Source organism: Lissotriton vulgaris, chromosome 6 (genome assembly GCF_964263255.1).
Source record: "Lissotriton vulgaris chromosome 6, aLisVul1.2, whole genome shotgun sequence".
In the NCBI taxonomy this organism is placed as follows: domain Eukaryota; kingdom Metazoa; phylum Chordata; class Amphibia; order Caudata; family Salamandridae; genus Lissotriton; species Lissotriton vulgaris.
In genome coordinates this window covers 1,457,699,380-1,457,723,935 of record NC_141694.1, presented here as the reverse complement: position 1 = coordinate 1,457,723,935, position 24,556 = coordinate 1,457,699,380, and positions in this window count along the sequence as shown.

Here is a 24,556-nt window from a genome sequence, read left to right as displayed (position 1 = left end):
GAACGAGGTATGTCCCAATCCACTTCCCGACTCACCGGCCACTCACTAGATGTAACTTATGAGTAAGCCAATGACCCAGAAAAGGGGGTGGAATATATAGTCACCAAATCTTCCACCCCTGTAGAGCGTAGTCCAAACAACACCCCCTCCTCGCTTCGGCACCTGCATAAACAGGGAAACAAAACACCTCACAATAAAATCTCAGTCCCCAATCCTTCTTTGTCCACGATGACCATATCCAGCCAATAACCACACATGCAGTTACCAAGGACAAATGCAGGTCTTGCTTCGAGGGGGGCTTCAGTCCAAGGAACAAATAACTCCAAGATAACTTCTCTTGGGCAGGAAATAAAACGGGACTGAGTTTTCGGGTGTTTGGCTTGGGCTCTAAATATTTACAGGGTAAAAAACATGCCTAAGTGACCGGCATGAACAAAAAACCCCTGCGAATTCAAACACGCTTCGGAGTAGAAGGGAATCTGTAACTGATGTCAACTCCATTCCAAAGAGAACAGAAAGTAATACCCGGCTGGGTTTACACTCGCGGAATGACCGCAAACGTCATTTCCGCCCACAACGAGAGGGAGCGGTTACTGAAGGGCGTGTGTACAGCGCGGAAACAGCGCATTAATCAGTACCACCTCACCGCACCTCGGGGACAAAAAGAAAACAACACCAGCGGGTTGAAAGGCACACAGGAGCCCCTGAATGCCCGCAACACATAAGCAATGAAAGGGAACGAAAACAGGATCGATATACGTAAAAAAGGACGAACACTGACACTAACTAACTCACTACCTAAGAGGGAGGAACAGGAAGGAAAGGGGATGGTGAACAGCCAAAAAGGAAACTCGGGAGTCCGGGACACGGGAGGAGGGACAAAAAGGGACACACCAACAGTTCTCACGAGCCCGTGAGAGCCAGCAATCGCAAACAGGATACACAGGAACCAGGATACCAGGAACCCACAGGTTAGCAATAACAAGCACCAACACTATGGTAGGACTAACCTTTATGTGTAACTGGCAAGTCATGTGACAGCAAAACATGGTCATCAAAAGAGGACTGGGGACCGAATCCTAACAGTTAGTTGGACTCACTATAACTTGCGCGCCCGCAATCCACTGCTGATGATGTCACATATTACATCATTCATGACATGGTCAGTGACATCACTGATGACATCACTGATGACATCTCAAATGACATCACTGATGACATCACTGATGACATCATTCATGTGATAAAACAATGCATCTCCTCACACTCTAATCTAACCTTTGATACACCCAGTGTTGAATACAGACTACCATTCCTGAAACCATTGACACACCAAAACTAGTTACTACATACACACTCACTGATTCCTAAGTCTACACACACATCCACTCATTCACCCATACAATCACTCATACATACAGTCACTCATCAATACAACACTATCCTATGCACTCATACACCTATACAGACACTGACACACTGCCACTCATCCATGGAGTTACTCACAAACCTAGTTAGTCATGCAAAGAATGAGTCACACACCCATTTCTTCATCTATACAGTTATAAACACATAACTCTACTTATTCAAACATATACTAACACATACTTACTCTCTTTTACAATCACTGATACAAGTACACATTGATCCATACAGTCACTTACGCAATCACAGACTCTCATGTATAGTCATTGATATATGCCAACTCTCACATGCACTGTGTTTTATATATGTACTTACTTGGACATGTAGCACTGAGATATCCATTCACTCACCAACACATCCATGCACACAGTCAACCGTCCATACAGCTATTTCCACATGCACTCTTGAACCCATACACCAAGTGAATCAACTGCTCACACATCTATGCACAGAGTCACACAAATCCTAGCCACTCCCACACACATTCACCCTCACATACAAAAACTTGGGCAACCAATCAATAACCCATATAGTCACTTATATAGCTACTAATCAAAACATGCAGCACCTTACACAACAACAGACAGAATGATGCACACATACAGACAGTTTAGTCACTAACCCATGCATTCAGTAAGACATTTAATCACTCACTCATACAGCCAGTCACGCACCAACTAAGTCCTTCATCCAGGCACTTATACACCCACTCATTCTTCAATATGTAAAACATATTTAAACTTTACAGTAACACACAAATGATGTATAGAACTTTACAGAAACACACAGTCACTGGATGATGTCATCAGTGATGTCATTTGAGATGTCATCAGTGATGTCACTGACCATGTCATGAATGATGTAATATGTGACATCATCAGCAGTGGATTGCAGGCGCGCGAGTTATAGTGAGTCCAACTAACTACAACGTGGGAATTTCAATGGTTTTGTATGAGTAAACTGTTCAGCTAACTATAACTGGTGTGAAACCTATGTTTTTTTCAGTGAATTTCAAAGGTTTTTTAAATGCTAATTCCTAGCTATAACAAGTGTGAAACCTATGGTGTTTTCAGTGAATATATATATATATATATATATATATATATATATATTCACTGAAAACACCATAGGTTTCACACAAGTTATAGTTAGGAATTAGCATTTAAAAAACCTTACTAATTCACTGAAAAATCCATAGGTTCCACACGTTATAGTTTGCTGGACATTTCACTCATACAAAACCATTGAAATTCCCCCGTTATAGTAAGTTCAGCTAACTATAGCTTGCTCTCCCGCAATGCACTGCTGATTGGTGATGACGTCACATATTACATTACTCATGACATGGTCAGTGACATCACTCATGACATCACTGATGACATCTCAAATCCAGCAGCGGCAGGACATTCAAAGGTGCGCACTTACTTCCCTTACCCCATCATTTCCACCGCGCTGACGAAGGCTAAAGATGCCAAAATGCATTCGCCCTGGTGGAATTTTGCAAAATAAAGGCTTCCTACCTGTTCCCGTGTTTGCCTCCACCTTTTCTTTTGGGAAGGACCTCTGTGCATAATTGACACGCCTGCCAGTGGCGTGTTGGGAGGCCCCCGCACATCAAGACGCCTGACGAATTGCTGGCAACACTGCGGCATTGGATTCGGTCATGGATTGACACGGTCAGGCCCACCACTACATCCAGGTGAAAGAGACGCGGTGATGAGGACATTGTTCCTTGCGCTAGGCTAGCTGCTTTGCCGCATGCCCCCGCGAAACAGAAATCTGGGCAGAGTGGTTGTGCGGTGGGGACGGAAGGAGGCTCCTTAACATTGCTAACATGGGATACATTGGTCAGCGAGTGTGCACCGTCCTGTATTATGGCGTATCCTACTGTCATCACCGCCGTGGGACCCCGAAGTGGAGCACTGCATTCTGGGTCCTGTAGTTCGAGCACCTACAGTACGAACTACCTTTGGTGGAGCCCTTCACGGGGAAGAGCAGCCTCAGCCAATCCAGCAGCGGCAGGACATTCAAAGGTGCGGACTTACTTCCCTTTCCCCATCATTTCCACGACGCTGACGAAGGCTAGAGATGCCGAAATGCATTCGCCCTGGTGGAATTTTGCAAAATAAAGGCTTCCTACCTGTTCCCGTGTTGGCCTCCACCTTTTCTTTTAGGAAGGACTTCTGTGCATAATTTACACGCCTGCCAGTGGCGTGTTAGGAGGCCCCCACACATCAAGAGGCCTGACGATTTGCTGGCAACGCTTCGGCATTGGATTTGGTCATGGATTGACACAGTCAGGCCCACCACTACATCCAGGTGAAAGAGACACGGTGAGGATGACATTGTTCTTTGCGCTGGGCTAGCTGCATCGCCGCATGCCCCCGCGAAACAGAAATCTGGGCAGAGTAGTTTGCGGTGGGGACAGAAGGAGGCTCCTTTAATTGCTAACATGGGAGACATTTGACAGCGAGTGTGCACCGTCCTGTATTATGGCGTATCCTACTGTCATCACCGCCGTGGGACCCCGAAGTGGAGCACTGCATTCTGGGTCCTGTAGTTCGAGCACCTACAGTACGAAATACATTTGGCGGAGCCCTTCAGGGGGAGGAGCAGCTGCAGCCAATCCAGCAGCGGCAGGACATTCAAAGGTGCAGAATTACTTCCCTTTCCCCATCATTTCCACGATGCTGACGAAGGCTAAAAATGCCGAAATGCCTTTGCCCTGGTGGAATTTGGCAAAATAAAGGCTTCCTACCTGTTCCTGTGTTGGCCTCCACCTTTTCTTTTGGGAAGGACTTCTGTTCATAAGTTACACGCCTGCAAGTGGCGTGTTGGGAGGCCCCCGCACATCAAGAGGCCTGACGAATTGCTGGCAACGCTTCGGCATTGGATTCGGTCATGGATTGACACGGTCATGCCCACCACTACATCCAGGTGAAAGAGACACGGTGTTGAGGACATTGTTCCTTGCGCTGGGCTAGCTGCATCGCTGCATGCCTCCGCGAAACAGAAATCTGGGCGGAGTGGTTGTGCGGTGGGGAAGAAAGGAGGCTCGTTTAATTGCTAACATGGGAGACAATGGACAGCGAGTGTGCACCGTCCTGTATTATGGCGGATCCTACTGTCATCACCGCCGTGGGGCCCCGAAGTGGAGCACTGCATTCTGGGCCCTGTAGTTCGAGCACCTACAGTACGAACTACCTTTGGCGGAGCCCTTCAGGGGGAGGAGCAGCCTCAGGCAATCCAGCAGTGGCTAGACATTCAAAGGTGCGGACTTACTTCCCTTTCCCCATCATTTCCACGGTGCTGACGACGGCTAAAGATGCCAAAATGCATTCGCCCTGGTGGAATTTTGAAAAATAAAGGCTTCCTACCTGTTCCCGTGTTGGCCTCCACCTTTTCTTTTGGGAAGGACTTCTGTGCATAATTTACACGCCTGCCAGTGGTGTGTTGGGAGGCCCCCGCAAATCAAGAGGCCTGACGAATTGCTGGCAACGCTTCGGCATTGGATTCGGTCATGGATTGACATGGTCAGGCCCACCACTACATCCAGGTGAAAGAGACGCGGTGATGAGGACATTGTTCCTTGCGCTGGGCTAGCTGCATCGCCGCATGCCCCCGTGAAACAGAAATCTGGGGAGAGTGGTTGTGCAGCGGGGACGGAAGGAGGCTCCTTTAATTGCTAACATGGGAGACATTGGACAGCAAGTGTGCACCATCCAATATTATGGCGTATCCTACTGTCATCACCGTCGTGGGACCCGAAGTGGAGCACTGCATTCTGGGTCCTGTAGTTCGAGCACCTACAGTACGAACTACCTTTGGCGGAGCCCTTCAGGGGGAGGAGCAGCCGCAGCCAATCCAGCAGCGGCAGGACATTCAAAGGTGCAGACTTACTTCCCTTTCCCCATCATTTCCACGGCGCTGACGAAGGATAAAGATGCCGAAATGCATTCGCCCTGGTGGAATGTTTCAAAATAAAGACTTCCTACCTGTTCCCGTGTTGGCCTCCACCTTTTCTTTTGGGAAGGACTTCTGTGTATATATATATATATATATATATATATATATATATATTCACTGAAAAAACCATAGGTTTTAGGCCTTATTTGAGATGTCATCAGTGATGTCATCAGTGATGTCACTGACCATGTCATGAATGATGTAATATGTGACATCATCAGCAGTGGATTGCGAATGCGCGAAATATATAGTTAGTTCAACTAACTATATAGGAGCAATTTCAGTGGTTTTTTATATGTTAATTCCTAACTATATAGGGCCTGAAACCTATGGTTTTTTCAGTGAATTTTCAAGGTTTTTTAAATGCTAATTCCTAACTATATAAGGCCTAAAACCTATGGTTTTTTCAGTGAATTTCAATGGTTTTTTATATGTTAATTCCTAACTATATAAGGCCTAAAACCTATGGTTTTTTCAGTGAATTTCAAAGGTTTTTTAAATGCCAATTCCTACTTGAATATGGCCTGAAACCTATGGTTTTTTCAGTGAATTCGCAAGGTTTTGAAAATGCAAATTCTATTAGCGGATAACATTTAAATATGTTAATATCCTTGTGGGACGACCTGAGCAGCCCTAGGGATCCGATTTTTGGACCGGAGCAAGATGCTCTCTGATTGGGCCGTATTTCTTGCCTTCTGCCCCCCTGATTGTGCCGTATTTCTTGGCTTCTGCCCCCCTGATTATGCCGTATTTCCTGCCTCATGCACCCTGATTGTGCCATATTTCTTGCCTTCTGCACCCTAATTGTGCTGTATTTTTTGCCTTCTGCTCCCTGATTGTGCCGTATTTGTTGCCTTCTGCCCACTAATTGTGCAGTTTTTTCTTGCCTTCTGCCCACTGATTGTGCTGTTTGTCGGGCCTTCTGTCCCCTGATTGTGCCGTTTTTTGTGCCCCTGCCCCCCTGATTGTATTATCTTTGCCAGTGTTGGTTCGCTGCTGGTATTGCCTTTGTCCGTGTTTTTTTTTTGCTGCCGTTATTGTCTTTGCCTTTTTTTTCTGCCATTATTGTCTTTGCCAGTGTTTGTTTGCTGCCGTTATTGTCTTTGCCAGTGTTTGTTTGCTGCCGTTATTGTCTTTGCCAGTGCTTGTTCTCTGCTGGTATTATCTTTGCCAGAGCTGTGTGGGCTGTGGGAGCTGTGTGGGCTGTGAGAGATGTGTGGGCTATGAGAGCTGTTTGGGCTGTGAGAGTGTGGGCTGTGTGGGCTGTGAAGGCTGTGAGAGCTGTGTGGGCTGTGAGAGCTGTGTGGGCTGTGAGGGCTGTGTGGGCTGTGAGGCCTGTGAGAGCTGTGTGGGCTGTGAGACCTGTGGGGCTGTGAGAACTGTGTTGGCTGTGAGAGCTGTGTGTGCTGTGAGGGTTGTGAGGGCTGTGTGGGCTGTGAAGGCTGTGTGGGCTGTGAGAGCTGTGTGGGCTGTGAGAGCTGTGTGGGCTGAGAGAGCTGTGTGGGCTGTGAGCTCTGCTTCTTTTGTGCCTCGGTCTACCTAGGCGGGCTGTGAGAGCTGTGTGGGCTGTGAGAGCTGTGTGGGATGTGAGAGCTGTGTGGGCTGTGAGGACTGTGTGGGCTGTGAGGTCTCTGTGGGCTGTGAGAGCTGTGAGAGCTGTTTGGGCTGTGAGAGTGTGAGCCATGTGGGCTGTGAGAGCTGTGTGGGCTGTGAGAGCTGTGTGGGCTGTGAGAACTGTATGGGCTGTGTTGGCTGTGAGAGCTGTGTGGGCTGTGAGGGCTGTGTGGGCTGTGAGGGCTGTGTGGGCTGTGAGAGCTGTGTTGGCTGTGAGAGCTGTGTGGGCTGTGAGAGTGTGGGCTGTGTGGGCTGTGAAGGCTGTGAGAGCTGTGTGGGCTGTGAGAGCTGTGTGGGCTGTGAGGGCTGTGTGGGCTGTGAGGCCTGTGAGAGCTGTGTGGGCTGTGAGACCTGTGGGGCTGTGAGAACTGTGTTGGCTGTGAGAGCTGTGTGTGCTGCGAGGGCTGTGAGGGCTGTGTGGGCTGTGAAGGCTGTGTGGGCTGTGAGAGCTGTGTGGGCTGTGAGAGCTGTGTGGGCTGTGAGAGCTGTGTGGGCTGTGAGCTCTGCTTCTTTTGTGCCTCGGTCTACCTAGGCGGGCTGTGAGAGCTGTGTGGGCTGTGAGAGCTGTGTGGGATGTGAGAGCTGTGTGGGCTGTGAGGACTGTGTGGGCTGTGAGGTCTCTGTGGGCTGTGAGAGCTGTGAGAGCTGTTTGGGCTGTGAGAGTGTGAGCCATGTGGGCTGTGAGAGCTGTGTGGGCTGTGAGAGCTGTGTGGGCTGTGAGAACTGTATGGGCTGTGTTGGCTGTGAGAGCTGTGTGGGCTGTGAGAGCTGTGTGGGCTGTGAGAGCTGTGTGGGCTGTGAGAGCTGTGTGGGCTGTGAGAGCTGTCTGGGCTGTGAGCTCTGCTTCTTTTGTGCCTCGGTCTACCTAGCACAAGATGGATGCCAACACTTCCTGGTTTGTAGTGTTGACAGCCAATGAGCATGCAACTTTCTCTGGAAGGCATGCTGATTGGCTGCTACTGTCTATCAACACTCCAAAACAGAAACAGTTGGCAGCCATCTTGTGCCTCAGTAGACTAAGGCACAGGAAAGCAGGAAAACAAATGTGTAGAACTCAAAAAGGGGGCAGGGTAGAAGCACCCTGACCCTCTAGGCCTGCTCAGGGGGTCCCACAAGGACCCCTAAGGCCCCTAAAAATTATTTTATTTTTTTTGAAAAATCGCGGGGTGCTCGCACGGTGCTCGCACCGTGCGCACTTATAGATATATAATTGATTTCAACTTGAATTTTCTCAGCAACTACTGGAGGGATTTACACCATTTAAGCAAAAGCGTGATCTGCGAATCAGACTCTACCATTTTGCCAAATTTCTTGTAATTCCGTTCAGCCGTTTGGGCTGTAGCCGTGTCTAAAGGTCCTATGGAAAATTGCATGGGGAAAACACGTTTTGGGACCCCCCTTTTTTCTCGGCCCCCGCTTCACGAATCCCCCCGAAACTTTCAGGGAAGGAGCAGAGCGTAACGCGCCATCTTCTTTGAGAAATTCACATAGATTGATCAACCGGCGCCAAAGTTATTCCCAATAAAATGTTGCGGATTTCCTATGGAAACTAGGTCCTAACTATATATACCTACTGGCGACCGCCAGTAGGTAATATATATATATATATATATATATATATATATATATATATATATATATATATATATATATATATATATATATATATATATATATATATATATATTCAGTGAAAAAAACAGAGGTTTCACACTCGTTATAGTTAGGAATTAGCATTTAAAAAACCATTGAAATTCACTAAAAAACCATAGGTTTCACACCAGTTATAGTTAGCTGAACAGTTTACTCATACAAAACCATTGAAATTCCCACTGTCAGATTGTCTCCCACTTGGAACCACGCTGCAGGAGCGACGATATTCCCAGTCCTCTATCCCCACACAGACCGCAGTCCGCAATATATATATCACTGCACACTACAGCCTGCGCCAGGAGAGAGGGTAGAATAAAAAAGAACCACACCCGGGGAAGAAGAAGACTTCATAGGACCCAGTACGTCTCCAGCTCTTAAGGCTCTCAACGGGTATAGGGAGAAACACACACCCTGCAGAGGAGAGATAAACAGAAAGAATACAAATGAGAAATCACACCCCACTGTACTCTCTCTATGCACATCCAATGTTTCGGGAAACACAACAACCCCTCTCGTCTTACCCGCAGAAGGTGTCAGGATCGCTGGACTGAAGACGTGGTGCCTCTCACTTCGTATTGAAATCTTCTAGAGTTAACTCCACTCTATAGTAGTCTCCTTGATACTTTATACACATTAGGGGAAAAAGTCTTCCGACATAAAAAACCCCTTCCGTTCTGGATATGTGTAAATAAAAAACGTCCCGCTTCCCAACAACCCGAAAATACAGTGGCCACAAAAAGAAAAGGAAAAAACCCGCCAACTAGCAGCTGGTTCGTAAATGAACCCGAATAACACACAAGGATATTGAGTGAGGTCCAAAACCCGGAAATGAATGCACTGGCGTTCTTAAAATGGCTGCACGCAGCCGCGTACAAACTCCAATGCTGAATCAGGAACTTAGCCCAACAATGTCCGTACTCCCAATCCAGATACATAAAGGTATCCTTTTCAGAGCGAAGCCTCGCTCTGCAGACAAAGTGTCTTTCAGCAACACAACACGAACACAGCCGATAATCCCACGTAGCTCGGTCACCAGAAAAGACAACGTGACTGGTAACTAAACCAAGCACTGACTGCCCGGTTTCTTCTCCTTAAAAGCGATCACATGGGTAAAGAGGGAGGGGTGTAATCGACAGCATGTGCACAGAGAGAGGACTGGGCGGAGCCCGCTCTAAATCCCAACAGTACCTCCCCTCAAAGGCCTCCCTACCGGACGGGGCTTGGATGGGTGGCGTAAATGGAAAAGCCTCACCAATCTAGGGGCATGCACCCCACTCGCTGCCTCCCATGTACGATCCTCAGGGGGATATCCTTTCCAATCTATCAGGTACATGAGTTTCCCATTCCTTCTTCTGGAATCCAAGATGGCACTAACCTCGAACTCCTCCTCCTCACCTACCACCACAGGAGGGGGAGGGGGCAGAACCTGTGTGGTAACTACGTATGGTTTCAAGAGAGAGGTGTGAAAGACAGGATGGATCCCATACTCATCTGGTAACCCCAACTTCATTGCTAATGGATTAATGACTTTGAGAACAGGAAAAGGACCCACAAATCTTGGCTGTAATTTTCGCGACCCCCCTAATCCCAAATTCCTGGTGGAAAGCCACACCTTATCCCCCACCCGGTAGGAAGGAGCAGGGGCCCTATGTTTATCTGCCTGTTTCTTCATGTCAACCTTGGCCTTCTCTAGATGTTCCAAAGCCGTGTTCCAAATCTGAACCAACGAAAGACCCAAAGCAGTCACTGCAGGTACCTGGCCTGATGGCTGAATAGGGATTGCTCGAGGGTGAAACCCCATGGAACAAAAGAAAGGGGTCATTCCCACGGCTGAATGCACACTGTTGTTATATGCAAATTCAGCCAGAGGGAGAGCCACAACCCAACTACAAGACAATGATGTTCCCAGACACCTCAAATATTGCTCCATGGTTTGATTGGTGCGCTCCGTCTGACCATCCGACTGAGGATGATATGCGGAGGACAGACATAGTTTCATCCGTAAAGCAGCACACAATTCAGTCCAGAAATGAGAAACAAATTGAGCCCCCCTATCCGAAACAATGGCCAGAGGCAATCCATGCAGACGTACCACAGAAGACAAAAAGATCGTTGCCGATTCCCCGCAGTGGGTAACTTAGCTAAGGGCACAAAATGCGCCATCTTAGTGAATGAATCGACTACAACTAATATGGCTGTAAAGCCAGACTCCAAGGGCAGGTCTGTCACAAAATCCATACTTATGTGTTGCCAAGGAGCGTTGGGTACAGGGAGAGGGTGCAACAATCCTGAGGGCTTAGTATGGGTCGGTTTATTCACGGCACACACAGGACAGGCCTTTACATACGACTGTACGTCTCTAGCCACTGACTCCCACCAAAACCACTGCAAACAAAACTCCATGGTTTTGTTAGTACCAGGGTGTCCTGCAAGAGATGAAGAATGGCACCATTCCAAGACCATATCCCGAAGATCAGGGGGAATAAACAGTTTGTCCTCATGATACAGCAACCCATTCTTTAAGGAAAACAAAGGTTGCGACAGCCAAGGCTTAAGATCGATCTTTCCCAGTTCTACCCGTACCAACTCTTTAAAGTCATCAGTGGAAATGCTGCCCACTATTCTTTCAGGAGCAATGAATGAACACCTCTCTTTCTCAACCGTCAGGTCAGTGTGTTTCACATGGATACGGGACAATGCATCTGATTTTAACTGCTGCACTGCGGGCCTATAAGTAATGATAAAATCATACTCATTGAAAAATGAAACCCACCGCATCTGACGAGGAGTTAAGGCTCGTGCTGACCGGAAGAACTCCAAGTTCTTGTGATCAGTGAAGATCGTTATCGGATGCCGAGCACCCCACAAATGATGACGCCACTCTTCAAAAGACAATTTAATGGCCTACAATTCACGCTCCGCTACAGTATAATTCCTCTCAGCGGGCAGCAAGGTTTTAGAAAAAAAGGCAATCGGATGCATGTATCCATTCTCCACGTCTCTCTGGGACAACACCCCACCCACTGCACACAAAGAAGCATCCGCCTCCACGAAGAAAGGCAACGTAGGGTCAGGATGAACCAAAACAGGGGCTGTAGTGAACCTCTCAATTAACAGATTCAAAGAAGATGGAGCATGATCAGACCAAACAAAAGGCACCCCCTTCCGTAACAACACTGTCATGGGTGCGATGATCTCTGAGAAATGTGAGATAAACCGCCGATAGAAATTGGCGAACCCAAGTAGGACCTGAATCTCTCTCACACAAGTCGGCGACGGCCAAGAAGTGATAGCTTCTGTTTTCTTGGGATCCATCATAATCCCCTCAGCTGAAATCACAAACCCCAGAAACTCCACCTTTGGCGTGTGAAAGCTACACTTTTCTAGCCGGATATATAGCTGATGTTCTTTCAGACGCTGCAATACCTGCCCTACATGGACTTCGTGTTCCTCAACAGTGTTTGAGAACACTAGGATATCGTCAATGTAGACTATGACGCTCAAATCCAAATATTCCCTCAATACCTCATTGATGAAAAACTGAAAAGCAGCCGGAGCGTTACATAGTCCAAAAGGCATAACGCAATACTCGTAAAGGCCGAATTTGGTCCAGAAGGCAGTTTTCCATTCATCGCCTTCTCGGACGCGGATGAGATGGTAAGCACCCCTGAGATCTAACTTAGTGAAAACCGTCGCATGCTTCAGTTGATCAAGTAACACAGGTATCAAGGGAAGAGGGTACTTGTTCTTAATCGTACCCTTGTTGAGCGCTCTATAGTCCACACACGCCCGAAGTCCACCCTCCTTCTTCGGAATGAAGAAGATAGCCGATGACACAGGTGAGGAGGAGGGACGGATGAACCCTTTCTCCAGCATCTCTTCGATATACTCCTTCAAATGCTGTTCCTCAGGGCCCGACAAAGCATAGACACGACTACAAGGTAGCGTAGCCCCCGGCATCAGATCAATCCGACAATCAAACGGCCGGTGAGGGGGAAGTGCTCTAGCCTTTCCTTTATCAAACACCTCACTAAAGGCCGAATAGTTTTCAGGGACTCCCAACTCTTCCCCGTCCCACCGGAACTCGCAGCACAAGTCAAGGGGGTGATCCAATCAGTTGCGACCTTGTAACAACTCTGCAAACAATGAACGGAGTCAAGGGTCACTGTTCTCCTTATCCAATCTATTTTGGGATTATGTGTCTGCAACCACGGTACTCCCAAAACCACGCCAAAAGAAGGGGCATCTATCAAATCAAAACCTATTTCCTCCGAATGACCGTTGTCTCCTACCATACATAGAGGTTCGGTCTGACGTGTAATGGTACAGGATGACAATTCAGTACCGTCAATGGCCCTCACCGGTTCAGGTTGTTCCTTGTAGACCCAGGGAACTCCGATTCTCTCTGCCAACTTGATATCCATAAAGTTCCCCGTAGCACCGGAGTCTAACAAAGCCGACACTGGAGCCCTATGGTTGTTTGAGATAACCAAACACACTGTGATAGTGAAATGTCTTGGGACCCTCTTCACTATGCCGGGTATCTGATAAGGGGTACATTGAACCAAGGAATCCTTAATCAGGGCGTCCCTGTGCACACAGGCCACAGCCTTACGCGAAGGTTCCTTAGAAGGTTTCACCGGACAGTCCCTTGCATAATGTCCCTCATGGCCACAATATAAGCACAAATTGTTGGATCTACGTCTTTCTTTCTCAACCGAGGTCAACGGTCCTCTTACTCCACCTATCTCCATCGGTTCGGGGGTCTGTTTTACCTCCCCCCAGATCCCCGTGATTCGCTCCGTATGGGCAAAGGTCTTGACATAAAGTGTCTAGTTCTTTCTCCCTTTCTTTCCAACAACCGGTGATTAAGCTTCACTACCAGATCTATAAACTCAGTACAATCCGATGGAGGTTTGACCACCTGGGAAACCACATCCTTTAATTCCTCGCATAACCCCTGATAGAAAATAGAGGTGCGTTTATCAACAGGCCAGTGCGTTTCGGACACCAACCTATTGAAGGTGGAAACATAGGTAAGTAGATCTTGTTTGCCTTGTCGCAATTTCAGGAGTTCAGCGTCACTGGCCTGCATAAACGCATGTTTGGCAAAAAGGGCATGCATCAAATCCTTGAATAAATCATAATTGGTCAATACGGGATCATCATTCTCCACTAAAGGTACCGCCCATGTAGCTGCGGTCCCTGCCAAATAGGAGATCACAAAGGCCACTTTGGCGGAATCGTTAGGAAAGGCTGCGGGCCTACACAAAAAATGGAGATGGCACTGATTCATAAATACAGCGAATTTATTTGAATCCCCCGTAAAGCGTTCAGGGACCACTAACGGGACAGGAGTAGGGGTGGTGACATTGACAGTCATAGGAGCAGTGCTATTACTAGCGCCTCTGTCATATTGGAAAGTGGCGGGTTGTAGCACAGGTTTACCGGCTCCCCAACTTCCCTGTTCCCGGGACCTGGCCACATCCAATTCCCTACGCAACCCCTGGTTCTCTTGCTTTAGGTCCTGCAATTGCGTTTGCAAAGCCGTTATGGCACCCATTAATTCCTGCATGGTGGGGACCCTCTCTTCCTGCCCATTATCCTCATTCTTATCAATATCCATCCTCGCTCGGGCAGCGCAACTATTCGTGGGCTTGGTTTTTTGTCAGATTGTCTCCCACTTGGAACCACGCTGCAGGAGCGACGATATTCCCAGCCCTCTATCCCCACACAGACCGCAGTCCGCAATATATATATCACTGCACACTACAGCCTGCGCCAGGAGAGAGGGTAGGATAAAAAAGAACCACACCCGGGGAAGAAGAAGACTTCAGAGGACCCAGTACGTCTCCAGCTCTTAAGGCTCTCAAGGGGTATAGGGAGAAACACACACCCTGCAGAGGAGAGATAAACAGAAAGAATACAAATGAGAAATCACACCCCACTGTACTCTCTCTATGCACATCCAATGTTTCGGGAAACACAACAACCCCTCTCGTCTTACCCGCAGAAGGTGTCAGGATCGCTGGACTGAAGACGTGGTGCCTCTCACTTCGTATTGAAATCTTCTAGAGTTAACTCCCCTCTATAGTAGTCTCCTTGATACTTTATACACATTAGGGGAAAAAGTCTTCCGACTTAAAAAACCCCTTCCGTTCTGGATATGTGTAAATAAAAAACGTCCCGCTTCCCAACAACCCGAAAATACAGTGGCCACAAAAAGAAAAGGAAAAAACCCGCAAACTAGCAGCTGGTTCGTAAATGAACCCGAATAACACACAAGGATATCGAGTGAGGTCCAAAACCCGGAAATGAATGCACTGGCATTCTTAAAATGTCCACACGCAGCCGCGTACAAACTCCAATGCTGAATCAGGTACTTAGCCCAACAATATCCGTACTCCCAATCCAGATACTGAAAGGTATCCTTTTCAGAGCGAAGCCTCGCTCTGCAGACAAAGTGTCTTTCAGCAACACAACACGAACACAGCCGATAATCCCACGTAGCTCGGTCACCAGAAAAGACAACGTGACCGGTAACTAAACCAAGCACTGACTGCCCGGTTTCTTCTCCTTAAAAGCGATCACATGGATAAAGAGGGAGGGGTGTAATCAACAGCATGTGCACAGAGAGAGGACTGGGCGCAGCCCGCTCTAAATCCCAACACCCACGTTATAGTTAGTTGGACTCACTATAACTCGCGCGCCCGCAATCCACTGCTGATGATGTCACATATAACATCATTCATGACATGGTCAGTGACATCACTGTTGACACCACTGATGACATCTCAAATGACATCACTGATGACATCACTGATGACATCATCCAGTGTCTGTGTGTTTCTGTAAAGTTAAAATACAATTAAGTTATCAAGACTAATGCAAGCTCTTTCACATAAGGCTAGCCCCATGTGAAAGGATGCATTGCTGGAGTTGCATCATTTTTGTGACACACTCCAGCAATGCATCACTTTTGCGCTTACAGATATGTCAGAAATACTGACGTATCTGTTACTCCTTGCGACATAATGTGTCATACATTAAATATGACGCATGAGTAGAAGACTGAAGGCATCATTTATGAGGCCTTCCGTCACTTTCATGCCACTGGTGCGTCAGTTTTTGTGATGCACCAGTGGTGTAAAAAATGCACCTTGTTGAGTCATATTTACAAAGTGATGCATCTAGGTAAATGCGTCACTTTGCAAACCCCTGCGCCACATTATACCTGCGCCAGGTGTAATGCATGCAAAGGGGACGTATTGTCGCAAGAAAGGGTTGTAGAAGTGACGCAGTGAAATCTATGAGATTTCACTGCGTCACTTTTAGTACACCATTGCCTCAAAATATTGGGCCTGCCTCACAGCAGGCGTAAGACTGACGCAAGCCCTTTCACATGAGGCTGGCCCCATGTGAAAGGATGCATTGCTGGAGTTGCGTATATGGACAGAGTCACACACTCACCCTCACATACAAATACTTGAACAACAAATCAATAACCCATATAGCCACTCATATAGCTACTGATCAAAACATGCAGCAGCTTACACAGCAACAGACATACTGAAGCACATATTCAAACAGTTTAGTCGCTAACCAATGCATTCAGTAAGACACATTTAATCACTCACTTATACAGTCAGTCACGCACCTACTAAATCCTTCATCCAGACACTCATACATCCACTCATTCTTCAATATGTAAATTATTAACTTTAACTTAATTGTATTTTAACTTTACAGAAACACACAGACACTGGATGATGTCATCAGTGAGGTCATCAGTGATGTCAACAGTAATGTCACTGACCATGTCATGAATGATGTAATATGTGACATCATCAGCAGTGGATTGCGGGCGCGTGAGTTATAGTGAGTCCAACTAACTACAACGTGCGAATTTCAATGGTTTTGTATGAGTAAACTGTTCAGCTAACTATAACTGGTGTGAAACCCATGGTTTTTTCAGTGAATTTCAATGGCTTTTTAAATGCTAATTCCTAACTATAACGATTGTGAAACCTCAGTTTTTTTCACTGAATTTCAAAGGTTTTTAAAAGCTAATTCCTTTCTATATCAAGTTTGTAACCTACGATTTTTTTTTTTATTTGCTGTTTTGTGTAAGTATTAATTACAATTTTTTTTTAATAATAATATTTTTTAAATGTTTTTTTTATCATTTTTTCCTGGGGCGCTCTGGGTGCGCGCACCGGTAAACTCTCTGGAGAGTGCACCCAGAGCGCTACTTCTGCGTTCGTTTAAAAAAATAAGAATGAAAAGTAAATAATAACGCAAGATATTTAGTACCATACATATAAAAGCAGTATTTTTGATTTACGAAATGAAAATAATTTAGCATTTCCGTAAAACTATCGAAACGTCACTTAGGTGCGCCGTGGAAGCGCCCCCGGAAGCGCCTACGTTCGCTCCGCATGTGCGCCCCCGGAAGCGCCTACGTTCGCGCCGCGTAAGCGCTTCGGTAAGCGCCGAAAGCGTAAGCGCGTCAAGTCATGTGACCTTAAAATAACACTTTTCATTGGTTGTTAACAGTTTTTTTTTACAAAGAATGAAATCCCCACCCATTTCCTTCACTTCTTCTTTCACTTTTGTGACTGCAAGACCTGCCTTTTTGCTCTCGGTTCTTTGTTGGATATTTTGGATTATCATGGCTGCCAGACCATCCAGCAGTGAAGATGACACCAATGAATTCATCAATGAAGAGCCTCCTCAGCCGAAGGTGAAAGAACATTTAATTTGGAAGTTTTTTTTAATTCCCGAGGACCAGAAGAAAGTAAATGCTCCAAAAGTGGAGTGCAGGATCTGCCACACAGTCCTGTCATGGGGTGACCCCACTAAAAAATATTATTTTGGTAACTCCACAATGATTCGTCATGTGGAGAGGAGGCACCCCAGAATTTTGCCCGGGAAAAGGTCAGGGCTCTGGCACAAGAGGTTCCCAGTGATGGGGCCTCTACATCAACCGGAGGACCAACAACATCGATGAGCGGGAGATCGCAAGAGCTGGTTACGAACATTCAGCCTGCATTTAACAAAGGCGTCCTTAAATGCAGAGACTGTGATCAGCTACTTTGCTATGGGGAGCAAAGTGTTCTGCTCATGGTTCGAGCATTGGAACACCATCGCTGCCGTTCCTAGCCGTAATTTTTAATTTTTATTTTGCTCCTGTTGAGCAGTTTCCATTCCCTGTTTTTGTTTTTGTTCTAAAAAAAGAAAAAAGAAGAAAAAAAAAGTTCTTTTCAGAACTACCTCCAATTCTCATCAAAGAGCTATATTCTTAAAAAAATGAAAAAGAGTAAGTGAAGTGGAGTGCATTGATAAAGGAGAGGAAAATAAGTAAGAAAGAACAGAAAGCTATGACAGGAGAAAGGAAGTGAAGTAGGGGGACTGAAAGAAGGTGAATGTGGGGAAGGAAAGTAAGGAGAAGGAGAGTGAACATGGGGAATGTAGATATTAAAAAAAAATGTAGAAAAGGAACGGGGGTGTGGAAGGGTAAGATAAGATGCATTACTGGAGTTGTATCATTTTTGTGACACACTCTAGCAATGCATCAATTTTGCGCTTACAATTACGTCTGAAATACTGACGTATCTGTAAGTACTTGCGACATAATGTGTCATATATTTAATATGACGCATGAGTAGAAGACTGAAGGCCTCATTTATGAGGCCATGCGTCACTTTTACGCCACCGGTACTTCACTTTTTGTGACGCACCAGTGCTGTTAAAAATGCACCTTATTGAGTCATATTTACAAAGTGACACATCTAGGTAGATGCGTCACTTTGTAAACCCCTATGCCACAACATTATACCTGCGTAAGGTGTAATGTATGCAAAGGGGGTGTATTGACACAAGAAAGGGTCGTAGAGGTAACGCAGTGAAATCTAAGATATAACACTGCGTCACTTTTATGACGCTGTTGCGTCTAAATCTTGCACCTGTTTCACAGCAAGCGTAAGACTGATGCAGGCCCTTTCACATAGACCTGGCCCCATGTGAAAGGATGCATTGCTGGAGTTGCATCCTTTTTTTGTCACACTCCAGCAATGCATCACTTTCCTCTAAACACTCAACATTTTTTTTTCTCTATTTTTTTTAACCTCTTTTTACCCATGGTACACTCAGGGTCCGCGTACCGGAGAGCGTACCGGGGAGCGCCGCCAGCGCTCACCCCGCGAAAATTGGAAAAAAAAAGGTTGTTAGCCCTTCATGGTCCTTCTAGGTCCCCCTCAGAAAACCTAGGGGGTCAGGGGGTGTCTACTCTGCCCCCTTTTAATTATATCCCCCTTTCTTTTTTCACCTCATGTTTCTCGATTCTACTGAGACACAAGATGGCGGACTCTTCGGACTGTTCAGAATGTTAACAGACACCCGACAGCCAATCAGCTTTCGCTCGCGCACACCCGTAGTACACCGGAGAGCGCCGGCAGCGCGCCTACAGATATATATGTGTTTTTGAACTTAATTTTCATAAAAACCACTGGAGCAATTTTCACCAAACATAGCAAAGGCACATCTGCGTACCAGTCCCTACAATTTTGCCAAGTTTGGCGTAATTCGGTTCAGCGGTTTGGGCTGTAGACTTGTCAGACCGTCCTATGGAAATTAACATGGAGAAACACGTTTTGGGATCCCCCTTTTTTCTCAGCCCCCACTTCACGAATCCCCCCGAAACTTCTAGGGAATGAGCGGAGCGCAGCGAGACCATTTTAAGGAAAATTACAGGCAGATCCCTCAATGAGCGCCAAAGTTATTCCCAATAGAATGTTTGGAATTTCCTATGGTAGCCAATCCTAACTATAACTACTAATATATATATATATTTACTGAAAAAACCATAGGTTATAGACCATATATAGTTAGGAATTAGCATTTACAAAACCTTGAAAATTCACTGAAAAAAACATAGGTTATAGACCATATATAGTTAGGAATTCGCATTTACAAAACCTTATTTTACTCACACAAAACCATTGAAATTCCATATATAGTTAGTTGCACTAACTATATATCGCGCACCCGCAATCCACTGCTGATGATGTCACATATTACATCATTCATGACATGGTCAGTGACATCACTGATGACATCACTGATGGCATCTCAAATGACATCACTGATGACATCTCAAATGACATCACTGATGACATCACTGATGACATCTCATTTGACATTACTGATCACATCACTGATGATATCATTCATGTGATAATACGATGAACCTCTTCAGACTCTAATATAACCTTAGATACAATCAGTGTAAACAGACACTCACAGACTGTCACTCATCCATGGAGTTACTCACACACCTAGTCAGTCATGCAAAGAATCAATCACACCTCCATTTCCTCAACTATACAGTTATACAAACTTTACTTATTCAAACATATACTAACACATATTTACTCTCTTATACAATCCCTGATACAAGTTCACAATGATCCATACAGCCACTCACACATTCACTGGCTCTTATGCACAGTTATTTATATATGTCAACTCTCACATGTACTGTGTTTTACATATGTACTTACTTTGACATGTAGCACTGAGATATCCATTCACTCACCAATACACTCATGCACACAGTCAACCGCCCATACAGCTGTTTCCACATGCACTTTTGAAACCATACATCTAGTGAATCAACTGCTCACACATCTATGCACAGAGTCATACACCTCCCAGCCACCCACACACACACTCAGTCTCCCTTACAAATACTTGGGCAACCAATCAATAACCCATATAGTTACTCATATAGCTACTTATCAACACATGCAACAGTTTACAGAACAACAGACATAATGATGCACAAATTAAGACAGTTTAGTCACTAACCCATGCACTCAGTGAGACACATTTAATCACTCACTCATACAGTCAGTCATGCGCCTACTAAATCCTTCATCCAGACACTTATACATCCACTCATTCTTCAATATGTAAGACATATTTTAACTTTACAGAAACATACAGTCACTGGATGTTGTCATCAGTGATGTCATCAGTGATGTCATTTGAGATGTCATCAGTGATGTCATCAGTGATGTCACTGACCATGTCATGAATGATGTAATATGTGACATCATCAGCAGTGGATTGCGGGTGCACGATATATAGTTAGTGCAACTAACTATATATGGAATTTCAATGGTTTTGTGTGAGTAAAATAAGGTTTTGTAAATGCGAATTCCTAACTATATATGGTCTATAACCTATGGTTTTTTCAGTGAATTTTCAAGGTTTTGTAAATGCTAATTCCTAACTATATATGGTCTATAACCTATGGTTTTTTCAGTGAATTTTCAAGGTTTTGTAAATGCTAATTCCTAACTATATATGGTCTATAGCCTATGGTTTTTTCAGTGAATATATATATATATATACATACATATATAAACATATATCATCTGTATATCTATATAAATACAAACATAAATGCATGCATACATATACTTATATGCATACAGATGCATGTTATTTACATGAAAGTTGAAAAAACACTAATAAAAGCAAAGCTAAAAAGCCACCTCATTACAAACAGAATGGCTTTAACTTAAACGAGGGCGAGATCTATTGCATTTTCAATGCTTGTTTACTTTGGTTCCATCAAGAAGGCATTCAGATGTGTCACACATTTGCCATAAATTCTGAATGTTAGCCCTCTAGTTGCACATTAGATCACTGTAGTAAAGCTACTGCTCACCAGGGACGTCTGCTGCTGGTATTCAAAGTGCATGTTTCAGTCTGCATGTCAGAATTTTTTTAATGAAATAGAAGAGGATTTGAGAAGTCACTCAAAATGATCCCTAATTTTTCTTTCTGAAGCACTAATCATACTTTCTATGGCAAAATTAACCCCCTCATGTTGTTCCTTTTTAAATTGAGTGTTTTCAGACTTACCACTTCATTCCAATCAAGATGGCTTCTGGTGTGCCATACTTTTGTCATAAGTAAGACTGTTAGCGCTCTAGTTGTTCTTTAGAACACTCTGGGACATTCTGTCATTGGGCTATACTTGGGGTACATCTGGGTGATATTTGGGCTACATTTAGGCTCTTTTGTCTCTGGTGGCCATCTTGGGAGACTGTATGTCAGAATTTTTTAATGAAATTGAAGAGGGTTTGAGAAGTCACTCAAAATGTGCCCTAATTTTTCTTTCTGCAGCACTAATCATAATTCATATGGCAAAATATACCCCCTCATTTTGTTCCTTTTTAAATTAAATGTTTTAAGAGTTACCACTTTATTCCAATCAAGATGGCTTCAGGTGTGCCATACCTTTGTAATAAGTAGGACTGTTAGCGCTCTAGTTGTTCTTTAGAACACTCTGGGACATTCTGTCATTGGGCTATACTTGGGCTACATCTGGGTGATATTTGGGCTACATTTGGGCTCTTTTGTCTCTGGTGGCCATTTTGGGAGACTGCATGTCAGAATTTTTTAATGAAATAGAAGAGGATTTGAAAAGTCACTCAAAATGTGCCCTAATTTTTCTTTCTGCAGCACTAATAATACCTTCTATTGCATAATATACCCCCTCATTTTGTTCCTTTTTAAATTAAATGTTTTAAGAGTTACCACTTTATTCCCATCACGATGGCTCCAGGTGTGCTATACCTTTGTAATAAGTAGGACTGTTAGCGCTCTAGTTGTTCTTTAGAACACTCTGGGACATTCTGTCATTGGGCTATACTTGGGCTACATCTGGGTGATATTTGGGCTACATTTGGGCTCTTTTGTCTCTGGTGGCCATTTTGGGAGACTGCATGTCAGAATGTTTTAATGAAATAGAAAAGGATTTGAGAAGTCACTCAAAATGTGCCCTAATTTTTCATTCTGCAGCACTAATCATACTTTCTATGGCAAAATATACCCCCTCATGTTGTTTCTTTTTAAATTAAATGTTTTAAGAGTTACCACTTTATTCCAATCAAGATGGCTTCAGGTGTGCCATACCTTTGTAATAAGTAGGACTGTTAGCGCTCTAGTTGTTCTTTAGAACACTCTGGGACATTCTGTCATTGGGCTATACTTGGGCTACATCTGGGTGATATTTGGGCTACATTTGGGCTCTTTTGTCTCTGGTGGCCATTTTGGGAGACTGCATGTCAGAATGTTTTAATGAAATAGAAAAGGATTTGAGAAGTCACTCAAAATGTGCCCTAATTTTTCATTCTGCAGCTCTAATCAAACTTTCTATGGCAAAATATACCCCCTCATGTTGTTTCTTTTTAAATTAAATGTTTTAAGAGTTACCACTTTATTCCAATCAAGATGGCTTCAGGTGTGCCATACCTTTGTAATAAGTAGGACTGTTAGCGCTCTAGTTGTTCTTTAGAACACTCTAGGAGGCTGCAGTAGAACACAAAGGAATCAACTGACAGTCTCTGTCCTTGTTGGATGTACATGTTTTACTGAGAATGTCAGACTTCATTTTCACATGACTGAGAAAGATAATGTGAATTTACAGAAAATATGCTTTCAGTTTAGCTTATAGATCCCCTTCCAAACCACTGTGGGAAAATCATGAGATATTAGTTTTCTTTCAAACAATATTCATGATATCACAGCAGAAGGTTTTTTCACATGGTAAAATCACCTTAGAACCCACCACAATTCCTAAAACGAGTATGGTACCATCAACAAATGATTTATAATGTAACTAAAGTCCTAAAACCCTCTATTAACTACAATGCTTTTTAATGAGGTGCTATCATGTATATTGGTCCCAAGATGGCTGCCAACACTTCTTGGATGAAGTGCTGACAGCCAATCAGATCAGATGTGTGGTTAGGCTCCGCCCAGATATATATCTTTTTTTGAACCTAAATTACTCAAAATCCACTGGAGCACATATATTGAGACCTAGCAAAGACACATCGGGCTAACAGTCCCTACAATTTTGCCAAGTTTCGTGCAAATCCATTCAGCCGTTCGAGCTAAAAGTGAGGCCAACCGCCCTATGGAAATTAACATGGGAAAAACGCGTTTTGGGACCCCCCTTTTTTCTCGGCCCCCCCTTGATGAAACCCCCCCAAATTGTCAGGGGCTGCTCAGAAACAAAATGTTCCATTTTCCTGAAAATTTCAGCCAATTCCGTCCACAAACGCCAAAGTTATTAGACATAGAATTTTCAGAAATCCCATAGAGAAAAATTCCTAACTATATATACCTACTGGCGACTGCCAGTAGGTAATATATATATATATATATATATATATATATATATATACATATATATATGTATATGTATTATATATGTGTATATATATTTATGTATATATATATTCACTGAAAAAAACATAGGTTTCACACTAGTTATAGTTAGGAATTAGCATTTAAAAAACCTTTTAAATTCACTGAAAAAACCATAGGTTTCACACCAGTTATAGTTAGCTGGAAATTTTACTGACATAAAACCATTGAAATTCCCACGTTATAGTTAGTTGGACTCACTATAACTTGCGCGTGTAATGCACTGCTGATGACATCACATATTACATCACTCATGACATGGTCAGTGACATCACTCATGACATCACTGATGACACCATCCTTGTGACAGAGAGACTGACCTACTTTCACTGTAAAGTAACCCTTAAAACACATTTTGGAAGAAAAAAAAAACTAACATTTAAAAAAAAGTGGACATACCTATACCAGTTACTACAACCAATTCAGTAATTCCACCATTTATATACACATCCACTCACTCACCAACACTTCTATATAGTCACTCATACATATACTCACTCATCATATTTAGTGAGACACCTATACATCCGTTAATACACCGACAGTCTTCCAAAGGTTGCTCACACACATACTCACACATGCAAATAAACTATTGAACATTCATTTATTT